Source organism: Platalea leucorodia, assembly GCF_965183815.1.
Source record: "Platalea leucorodia genome assembly, chromosome: 5".
Classification (NCBI taxonomy): Eukaryota; Metazoa; Chordata; class Aves; order Pelecaniformes; family Threskiornithidae; genus Platalea; species Platalea leucorodia.
The window spans coordinates 29,732,424-29,743,688 of record NC_138827.1 but is presented as its reverse complement, the minus strand read 5'-3'; positions in this window follow the sequence as shown (position 1 = coordinate 29,743,688).

Genomic DNA, 11,265 nt, shown 5'->3' with positions numbered 1-11,265 from the left:
GACTGCCAGTCAGCTGAGAAGGCTTTGAATTTCTCATTCAAGGAAGGGGTGACATACAATTGCTCAGCGCCAGCCCTTTGACTGTCTCTTTCCCACATCTGGCCAATGACTTTGCTGCCTAAATGGGAGCTGAGCAATTCTGAAAATTGGACTTTAAGTAGAAAACATTCTCACTTCTGCTCCATCAGTTGTGTTGGTGGGGAAATAAAGCACTGTGACGCTTTTACCATATGTGGATTTCAGAATAATTTCTAAATCCCCCATGCCTGAGCCATAGCTTGCTGAACAATTCCCATCAACTACTGTTCCTGATTAGGGTGGAAATGATGCAGGTGACTTTGATAAGATGAACTTCTTGGGTGACCTAATTTAAAGACAGCTATTTTACCTTGCAAATGCCTAGCCACTTGGTGGGCTTTAGCCAGAAAGCTGTCAGTTCTCAAATGAAAGTGACAACGGTGTCTGCTAGGTCTGACCTCTGCAGAGAAATCAGCCGCCATATGCTGCAACAGTGGGTGCTGTATCCTTTCTCCCTGTAGGATTTCCCACTTTAAGGTCTTGCTCCCAAGTCTTCACATACAAACCATGGCCTGCAACTCTCTTTTACTTACCTGAACTGGGCGTAAAGCTCTTGGAACACAATTTCCCCTTCCCTGACAAGGGATGCTTCCTTCAGTCACACTGTTCTCTACCAATCTGACAAACACATTTTCTCCCATGCTGTCCTTCATTCACTACCCAGATTGCACCCAACTTCTGTTCCTGCTCACCCTCAAAAACTCCCTTTTTCTGTAATGCAGACAGCAACATGTGACCTGTTAACAACGAGACAGGTGAGGAGCCATGTCTCAGCGTCTAAAACACATCCTGCTTGTGGCCTACTGATAATTGCACATCTGATCATAACTGCCACATTATTTCAGACTCCATCCACCCATCCATCCATTTCTCATGTGTGAGCTAGATCCAGGGCTAATCTTGAGTGGCATCCAACAGGGAAAACTCACCCAGCCTCAGGGTATGAAAAAATGGGCAACACTAAATAATACGTGTTGTTAAGCTGTGAAACTGCTTGCCACAGGAAACTGTGGGTACAAAGAGATTTAGAAGTAGCTGGATAAATTCCTGGAAGCAAAATTCACCAGGGGCTATTAAATACAAAGACACTATGTCTGGCTCTGGAAATCCCAGCACCACAAATCACTGGCCCTGAGCCACGATCTGCATGCCCTGTTCTGATATCCTTCCTTAAGTACCTACTACGGCTGGCTGCCATAGATGGGGTATTGGGCTGAATGGACCTTTGGTCCTAACCAGTTTGGCCATTCCTGTGTTTTTGTATTAATAGATGAACCGGGACTGAATATCACATTCGGCACTAATGTCTCCGCATTCACCCAGCAGCATTTCTATCACCAGCACTCTCCAAGCTGCTTCTGCCATGACATCTGGACATCATGTAGCACCTGAAGCACATTAAGATTTTTCAGCAGGTAATAAACCCCTGGATAGTGTATGGCAGGCGAGCCCCAGTCTCTAAATACCCACCACGGACATTGCTTTCTTCAGCAATTGCCGAAGCCTGGTTTAGATTAAACTACTTCAGACCAGCCCCTGCAGAAGGGCAAGGCTGGAAACGGAAGTCTCTCTTGTTTTGTTTGGGCTCTTTTTTCCCACTGATTGGTTGTTTTGGGCTTGTTTGTATTTTGGCAAGTTATTTAAAGGACAAATATAAGGCTAGACAGCTGAATGCATCAAGAAGGTCAGCCAATTTCTCAGGCTACTGTCTTTTCCAGCTGTTCCAGATGAGAAAAAGGATCAGGCGGGGCTGTATCTCCCTGGTTGCTTTCCACAGCGTAAGGTAGACTTCTTTGATATAAAACAAGGGGTTAGAGAAGTTAGAGGATGCTGGGGTGACAATGCCATACAGGGCACCAGCAAGACCCCTCTCCCTGTTGGGCAACTGCTCTTTTCAGAGCCATTCCCAGTGTCATATATCCAGGACCACTGTCTGTCAAAGCCCTGAAACAGAGCTGTGCTGTTCAGCTCTGGGTCTGGGAACGATATGGACCTGGAGCCTTCCTTCAGCATCTGGCTTCCCAAACTCCATGTATTATAGGGAAGTCTGGGCCACAGTAGTGGAAAACTCCTTGTGAGACATGGGTTGTGTCAGACTGTCCCCTGCAGCCCTCTCCCTGGAGGGTACCGTGCACAGGTTGCCCAGCCCCACCAGTGTGCAGCCCAGTATATGAGCACGAATGTGCCAGATCACCATGAACAGGGAAAGGTGAAGCACAGTAGACTTTTCGCACATCAGATATGGGGGACAGGGTTGTCCTCATAGGAAGGTGACACATCCACTTCAGCTGGGTCCCCCAGAGCTTCCCTGGGAATTATTCAGCTTTTTTCCTCTTTCTTGTCTGCAAGTGGGGCAGCTTAGCTTGGAAAGGGTTGCATTAAGCAAGTTGATATGTGAAGGAAAGAAGGGAGGAAGGGAAGGGAGAAAGGAAGGAAGAAAGGAAGGATGGAAGGAAGGAAGGAAGGAAGAAAGAAAGAAGGAAGGAAAGCGAAAGAAGAAAGAAAAAGAAGAAGAAAAATATTTAAAAAAACTAAAAAAGGAAAAGAAAAAAGGAAAAGTAAAAAGGAAAAGAAAAAAGGAAAAGGAAAAGAAAAAAGAAAAAGGAAAAGGAAAAGAAAAGGAAAAAGAAAAAGAAAAAGAAAAAGAAAAAGAAAAAGAAAAAGAAAAAGAAAAAGAAAAAGAAAAAGAAAAAGAAAAAGAAAAAGAAAAAGAAAAAGGAAAAGGAAAAGAAAAAGAGCAAGTATGCATTTCTGATGACAGCTGCACAAACGTGCCTTATTCTGGCAGATCTCTCAATTAAAATCAAGCCACCCTAATTTAAGGGGAAAATAAACAGAGGCCTGATGTTATGTGCTTTGCTTTCAAAAGGAATAAGCCTGAGGAGGGGCAGCAGGGCCCTTAGCTCCGGATGGCTGGTTGTAAGCGAGAGGCAGATCTTGCTGCATCAGCTGCTGCCCCCTGATGCTGAGATGAAGCCGAGGAGCAGTTTGCACCCCTGCAGCAGCGTGGGGGCCAGGGGCAGGAGAGCCCCCACCCTGCAGTGGCTCTGGGGATGAGGGGAAATGGCTGGTCTCAGGTAGGTCTGTACCCCAGAAAACTGGGGCAGAAAGTTCAGTGCAGTGACTCACTGCTCCTTTTTGACTGGGTCCATGTCAGCCAGGGGCCACAAGGGAGAGCTTGGACAGGTCTAACAGTGTAGAATTAGGAAGTTCAAAGCACAACCATATTTTCTAATGTTTTCCTTCTCCCACAGTTAAAAACGAAGGCGCTTTCTTTGCACATAGCTATTCTAAAACTACTGGTGAACATGAGGGGCTGCTTTTTGAGCAAGCAAGCTATGAGTGCCATTCACGTGGAATCCACATGGTTACCGCAGTGCTCTGGCTCTACAGTGGTGCTCCTTCACTCTCCAGGTTGGGAAAGATGAGTGCTGCTGTAACTGCGTGATGGCTACATCCCTACCTGGGAATAGCAAAGCTTTCTTAAAGGCCCTGTTCATCCTTACTGTCATCTTTTTTCTTCTTCTCACTATACTCATGGTGAAATAAAGAATCACCATCCACCTTTGGTTAAGAAAATAGCTGAAATCAAATGAGTTTGCTCACAAACTGAGTTCCCACTGTGTCTCCCGTGCTTGTCTGATGAAACTATTCATGGAACAGTAGACACTCTCTGTGCCACTTAGGGACCAGATAACATGATGGGTAAACCTCTGTGATTAATCCTGGGACTCTTGGAGACGTCCACAAGCCAGGTACAGCCCTTAACCTGCACAGTGGGAACTGCTACTATGTCATGATAGAAGAAACCAAAAACCAGCAGCACAGGGATGCAAAGGTTCAAGGGTCTGGGGAACTTACCCAGACAGGACATCTAAAATGCCCATTTGCTGCACAGAAGGAATCTGCCTGAAGTTTCAGGGGTGAAAAAACCAAAGAATTTAAAGAGTGTAACAACAGGAAAAACATGCAAACTCTTCAGAATAAGCTATCATGGATTCGGCTCTGGATTACAGAGGTTCAAGAGATCAAAGCAGTAGCAACCAGAAGGGGCAAACCAGAGACAGCATGCAGATAAAAGAAGAGATGAAAGCCAAAGAAAGCTTGGACAGGAGGCTGACATTGGTAAATGAGGAACTGGGGTTGGATTAAACTGGTAGTGCTTGATGTGTTGTCTAGTCCCTTTTTTGGCCCCATTGGTTTTTGCAGAACTGAAGCTTTGAGGGTTAGGGAGAGGAGGGGGAGGAAAAATGATATTTCCATTTTTTTGTCCTTGCCAAGAAAAGCTTCTGTGTGTGAGTCATCTCTGTGCTGCCTGTGGAAGGCTGCAGGGAGCCAGGACAGAAAGGATCATCCTGGGGGTAAAACACTGCTCAGGGGGACAGTGGACCTAGATTCAGCTGTGCTGCAGGCTTTCCAGATGTCACTCTGGTGGGACACACCACCTACTCTTTGTCTTCAGTGTTTGTGCAGGGGGCTGAGCTGATGCACATTGCTTTCTTACACTCTGAGATCAGGTGTGGATCTGGCCCTTGGGCAACAGCAGACTTTTGTAAGCTGATGGGGTATCTCTGGGAATTTCCTGTCTTTTAATATAACGTGTTTCTATTGCCTGGCCTGAGAAGATAACCCAAGCAGTTGCATTAGCAGAGCCCATCATGGCCTTTTGACAGAGGATCAATTAATCAGTCAATGTATCAGGGAATGGGCAGATCCTCTCATTTCTGTAGCTCCTCAAAGCAAGGCCCTCTGGGTGAGCAGGTGAGACTGATCACATCCCACAGCTGCTTTGTGTAAACTGGGATTTGTATCTCTCTCCTCTGAGACAGCCCACCTGGGCCATCAGCTGGGAGGAGGAGGAGGAGGAAGGAAAAGAGGGAAAAGAAGAAGGACAAGAACAAGGACATCTCAGAAGAGGATGTGGAGCAGGAGTTGTGGCATGGTGTGATGAGATGCCCTTGTTGCAGGACTGACTGGGAGGGACCTTCCTGATCAATGGGGCCTAAAAATAAAAGGAGAAAGTGATAATAACAGGCTAGTGCTTGCTTCTGGGCCTGGTGCTGTGGGGAGCTGCTGCAATCCAGCAGTGTGATATGTTGTGGGTGAGGCTTTAGTGCAGAGAGGGAGCAGGGATTGCTCCTGTATTCTGAGTTACTCCACCCAAAATGCATTTGGGGACTGGCTGGGACCCACATGAGCAAGTCTGAGGTGAGATCAGGTTAGAAAATGAGATCTAAATGACTCTGTGGTTTGAGAGGTCGAGTGTGGGGTGGAAGGAGATGTGGCCTGTGAATTGGTTGATTTCTTGGGTGGTTTGTTTTGTTTTTTTTGTTTTTTTTTTTCCCTTTTCTTTTTCCCATGCATGGAAGGATAAGCACTGCGTCCTTCCCAGCCTCTTTCTGTCCTTACTGGGGCTCCCAGTGCATTCACCCCCTACTCGGGGTGAAAAGCAGGAAGGTCACATCCCCGCTCGGTGGTGAGGCCACGTCTGCGCCAAGGTCACCCAGTATTTGCAAGCTGCACTTGCAAGGCCAGAGAAACCCCAAATTTCCCTCCGTGCCGCTGTGGCGCAGCACCTCAGCGATCTCCAGCTGCCATCTGCTGGTAACTGCGCCGTGCCGGAGCCGGGCCGCCAAGGCTTCGCTGCCGGACCCCTTTCCTTAGCTGGTGCAAAGGCTGGGCATCCCTGGGGACCGGCTTCCCCGCCAGTCGGGGCAAAGCAGTGCACGAGAGATGCCAAAGAGCTACCTGAACTAAAGGGACCTTGTTTCAAGGTGCGTGTGGGTGAATCAATCCTGTTATAGCAGAGCACTGAAGGACAAGCAGGGTTTAAGTGCTGCAGTAAACTTGATGATTTATTGGGGGCTAATTGTTTTCTGGAGAGATATTAAACCTGTCTTGGGGAGGCAGGGAAGAGGCAGGCAACAATCTGTTAAAATATGTTTCTGCTGTTTTCTGGTCATTTAGGCACAGAAAAGCAAGTTAGCAAAAAGTGAAGTGGTTTTTGAGAGCTTGGGTCTTTGCATAGTGTTTTTTTGTTTGGTTTGGTTTTGTTGTTTGTTTGTGGTTTGTTTTTTTTTTTTTTCCAGTTGAATTCTGCAATTTCAGAGCTGTTCTGCTGCATATTTTCCAAAGAAGATACAAGTCAGATGGGTCCTGGGGCTACTGCATGAATACTAACCGTCCCTCACAGCATGAACAGTAGGTTTACAGTGGTATTTGCACCTCCGGCTGGACTGGAAACACCCTCTCCCTGCCCACAGCCCCACACTGCAGCTGCCCCTCTTATCTCGGACCTTGTCAGGTATGTCACGTAACACGGTGGCCAGGCATGGCCTGTTGCATGACCTGCCAGCAGGCATCTGTCCCCTCTGCATACAGCCCAACACATCACCCCTTCTGCTTTGGGTTATGGTATAAAACTAATAGGTGTGCAAATGTCCCAGACAACGCCAGGCCCTGTGATGTCCTTCCTGTCTTCCTTGCATTCAGGACTCTTGTAGGTGGGAGGAGAAAAGGCACAGATACTGCCACAAGTTGTCTGAGTAATTTATTTCACTGGATTTGGAAGAGGGATTTCCTGGGGTGATCACAGGGAGGAGGTGGCGGCAAGGGTGCATTGGTCTTTGTGTGCAGCAGCCCTGTCCTCGATCACTAGTGGATGCATTGGTTGACACCACCTAAACGTGGTGGAGAACTAGTAGTTCTGAATATGTGAAGTCCTTACAAGGTTCATGAAAATCAATGATGGAGCAGAGGAGAAAGACTCCATCAGTCCCACCAGCAAAGTTAAAATTAAAGTGTGCGCTTTAACCCTTATTAGCCAGGAGAGAATCCACAGCAGCTGTGTACTGCCAGAATGGATGTGTGAGACCTCATACCTCCCTCCAGCACCAGAGCCTCCTATCCTAGGATGCACACCCGAAGGAAAGCAGGTTTCATCAGTTTAATTGCTCACAGAAGAGCTTGTTTCTTGAAGTCCTCTTGGAGACCCACCCTTGGAGCTGCAGCTTGGAAGGCTGCACATCGAAGAGCAGAGACTGTGCGAGGAGAGTGGTGGAGTGTAAGGGTGAGGCCTCAACTGAGCATCAGCATTGGCAATTCTCCTGTGGAACTGGTGAAGTTTATTGTTTTCCCTAAAGTCACAGTTTCTGGAGTCGTGGGACTGCAGTAAGCATCCCAAATTTCATGCAAATATGATACTCTCTGCTAGAACTCCTCATGATGGAGAAAAGCATAAAGATGCACCCTCAGGGAACAGAAACCAGAACGAACAAAAAAGCTTCACTGCTAAGAAAGAGGAAAAAAATTCCTCATGGTATCTAAGCCAATATCATTCAATTTTGGCCCCAACTTAAGAATTTTTAAGGCTTGGAGTTGGCAGTAACAAAACTCCACTAATGCTTTGGCCAAGAATAAGGGCATTATTTCTTGTGTCCTGGCCAGTGTCCCAAACCAGATGATTCCCTTTCCATGTACTCAAAACCCTCCCCTGGAAATCCAGCACTGCATGGGGCTCTTTATCACATTTTGTCCTCAGCTTCTCCAGGGCATCACGAAACAGCAGCATCCTCCCACGCTAAGTCTCATCACACTGTGCAAGTTGATGGCAGTAGTTTGTCAAGTCTGATGTATTCCTCAGGATACAAGCTGCTTGACTAAGGTATAGGAGTCATGTAAGTTGTTGTTGTTATTATTATTATTATTATTATCACGAGGAAGATTAGCATTGGGGGTGCTGCTGGATAATGTTGTAGTCTTTCTGTCTCATTCTAATTTTTTTTGTAGTGCAGCTAGGTTTGAAACTGGACCAAGGAGACTTTTTATTTTTATTTTAGTTTTGTTTTAAGAAATCTCAGCCCTGGAGGGAGCTGTCATTTTGGGATGCTGATTAGCTTTTGCAAGCTGACAGGGAGCAAGGCAGCTTTCTCTGTAGCAGTCCCAAGTTCTTTCGCCTAATCAAGCCAACACTGCAGGCTCTGTGTGGAGGAAGTGTAACCCTATCTCACTGCCTGACAACTCCTTCAGTTCCAGACTTTGTTTCTTCAGTCCCCACAAACTGTAACAAACCATTAGGTTTGATTATTTTTTTTTTTTCCTTCCCCCCACCTCATTCTTTTAGTAACCATTTTGGCTCAGCCTTCCTTGATGGTCTTTTTCCTTAGGGACAGTAACTCTGAAGACTGTACTCGCTTCATATATATCCTTCATCCTTAGAGCTTTTCGACATCTATTTTATTGACTAGTCAAAGAAAATGCTGCATCCTTCAAAAATTCTCCTTTCTACAAAAAAATAAGTTGTATCTTATCTGTCCAGTTTCCTTTGAAAAGTGTTCCAACTAGAAATGTATCGACAGGCTTTGTAGAAAGATCTTGCTGAAGCTAAAAAGAGGGTCTTGCAGTCTTGCAGCTATAGGGTTTGACTCAAAAGCCATGGATTTCATTTTCAGTTCCATGAGAGTCTGTAACACACTGGCTATGGGGAAGTGACAATGAACTACAATTGTCTTTCATTGAGCCTGGGTGTGAAAAGAAATTAGGTGTGTTCATAGACCACTCATTGGAGCAAGAGAAGCTGCTGCCCTAGGCTTTCAAGACTGTATTCAGGGGAGGGTCAGCAGCCAAATCGTGCTGGCAGAGATGTTTTCCCTGGGCCCCTGATGCAGACATGGGGAACAGACAGTGAGTGAGGGAGCTTCATATGAGGGAGGGAAAGAAGGAACACAGAGTATCGTGGGGAAGACCTTGTAACTTTAATAAAAGCCCTGCAGAGCCCTGGGACAAAGTGCCAGCTGGGAAGAAACCTTTCCTTGCTTCCTTCTCTTGGACTTCTATATTTCTAAACAAGCAGGTTTGTACCAGACTTCACCTCCTGGTGAGAACAACTGCCAAACCCCCAGACATTGACTAATCTGTCAAAAGAATGTCCTTGTCCTGCCTCCTAACTCTAAAATGAAGGATCTAATTCTTCCTTGCCATTTTTTCCCTGACATGAGGAAGAAGGATTTTCTCAATAGTCACCAAGTGGAGATGGATCAAAGCTGCCGATACCTGCCTGAATCTGCAGTTCCAAAACATCCAGGCTGTTGACATCTGTGGTTTTGTCATGGAGCCTTTTCTCTTTAAATGGGCCACACAGTGAAAATTTAAATGCATTGGATCACTTTTTAGTTGTGTGCAGGGAGTGCTTTTATTTTACAGAGCACATACCAAAATCATTCAGCAGACTGTTTTCTTCCCCACTGTGTGATCCGTAAAAGGGTTGTGCAAGGTCATACCGGGAAACAGAGATGGGTATGAGCCCACCCCCTCCCCTGCCCCACAGGAGCTTTCCAGGTGATCACGCACCACCTCCAGTTTTACCAGTCTTGGTCTAAATTCCTCTTGATTCTCAGACAATTGATAGCAGGACAGCACCACAGGAAACTGGTTGTTCCGGTAGTACCTACCAAACATGCCCTTTGCAGGGGCTGTGAAGTATTATCTTGCCTGCTTTGCTGTGGAGCATTACTGTCTCAGGCAGCATGAGTCACCTCCTCCTGCCTTCCCCCTTGGCTGGCTGTCATCTGGAGAGGATGAAATGGGGTGGACATGTTCTTACTGCAACTCCTCCATCTCTTTTGCATGTTGATTCATTATTATTGAATATTCATCTTGCTGGTGGTAGCTAATGGTCACAGCTCACAACAGCCTCATCGTGCAGCATCCCTGTGAACACAGTAATTTGTGGCTCAGATCATAGGGCTTATGTGGCTTTCAGTTCTTCCTTGGTTTTCTCAGACCATCGTTTCATTGTACTCCAAACCTGAACCATCTTTCCAGAAAAACAATACCCAGAGTCCTAATACAAACTACAAGTAGATCTCTTCATGTCTTAAATTCATTAAAAATGCTCTTATAAAAAGATTTATTCCCGGGGCTTTTACCCAGACTTCTGCATGGAGTTGGCAAAGACATTATGTAATAGCTAGATCTTCATTAGTTATATCTGTTTGCTTTGTGCCTTCGTGACAATGATGAAAGCTGTAAATAAGTATATTGTCCCATCTTAACAAGGATAGCGTATCCATCAATAAGGACACTTACTCTGCTGAGATCTTTGCAAGGCTGTGCAGGGGAGTAAATTAAAGGGAGAACAACATCCTTCATCTAAAATGTCCTTGTTCTGTCACTTAATGTTTTACCCTTGCTAATATCTTTCAAAGTCTGGCTGTTAGTCAGAAAAGTCACTCAGTAAATGTGACATATTTTACCCAGCCTAAGTCTACTTGGTCCTAGAATGATTTTTCTAGGCAGCCATGGCTGGAAGTGCAGCTTGAAACTCCTCCTGTGGCTTCTCACCTTAGTTTCCCAGCACTCACTGAAGTTTCCCATCAGGGCACATGACGATGGAAGGGGCAACCAGAGGAGTCACTGCAGTTCAGCTGAACAAAGAGGTGCAAACCCTTGTTTGGGGTCACAGATGAGTCGTCTGGATAAAGGCAGATGGGATGAGACTCCACTCAGTAATGTTCACTTCAGCCTAGACTGACTGGTTGGTAACACCATGCTTAGCCCAAGGCATCTCCTCTGAGCAGCTGTCCCAATTAAGTGCAGCAAAAACTATATGCTAACTTGAAAGCGCCCTGTATGTCAAGGCTATCCTTAATCCACACACAGATGACAGGGATAGAGTGAGAAGCGGGTAAGGGATGGTCAGTGCCACTTGCTGGGAGAGGTCCGTGCTCGCAGCTCCCTGCTGAGGGGAAAGCTCAGACCATGTGAGCCCACCTACTTCTGCACCAGCATTGCATGGCTGGGGCTGAGCAAAAGCATCCTCCGCATGGCTCCCCCCTGCCCCAGGAGTGGACAGGAGCAGTCTCCAGCGCACGGTGCTGTGAGCTTTCCCCCTGGTGTGATGGGTGAGCAAAGGAGCCTGCCAAGGTACAGACGTTCCCACTGAAATCAGCACCTTCCCTGGCTCATCTGCACAGTGTTTGTACCACTGCCTTCAGCACAGGTGTCCCTGACTCACCCTGGGGTTAAACAAACTAAAAAAAAAAAAAAAAAAAAAAAGCAAGGAGACTTGAAGTGATGGACTTGCTCCAGGTTTGTGGGACAGTCCAGGAGTGAAAATCAGAGTGTGGCCTGCAGAGGGAAGAAAAGAGCTGTGGTAACACTGCCGCAGCTTCCCGGGGGTCTGCTCCT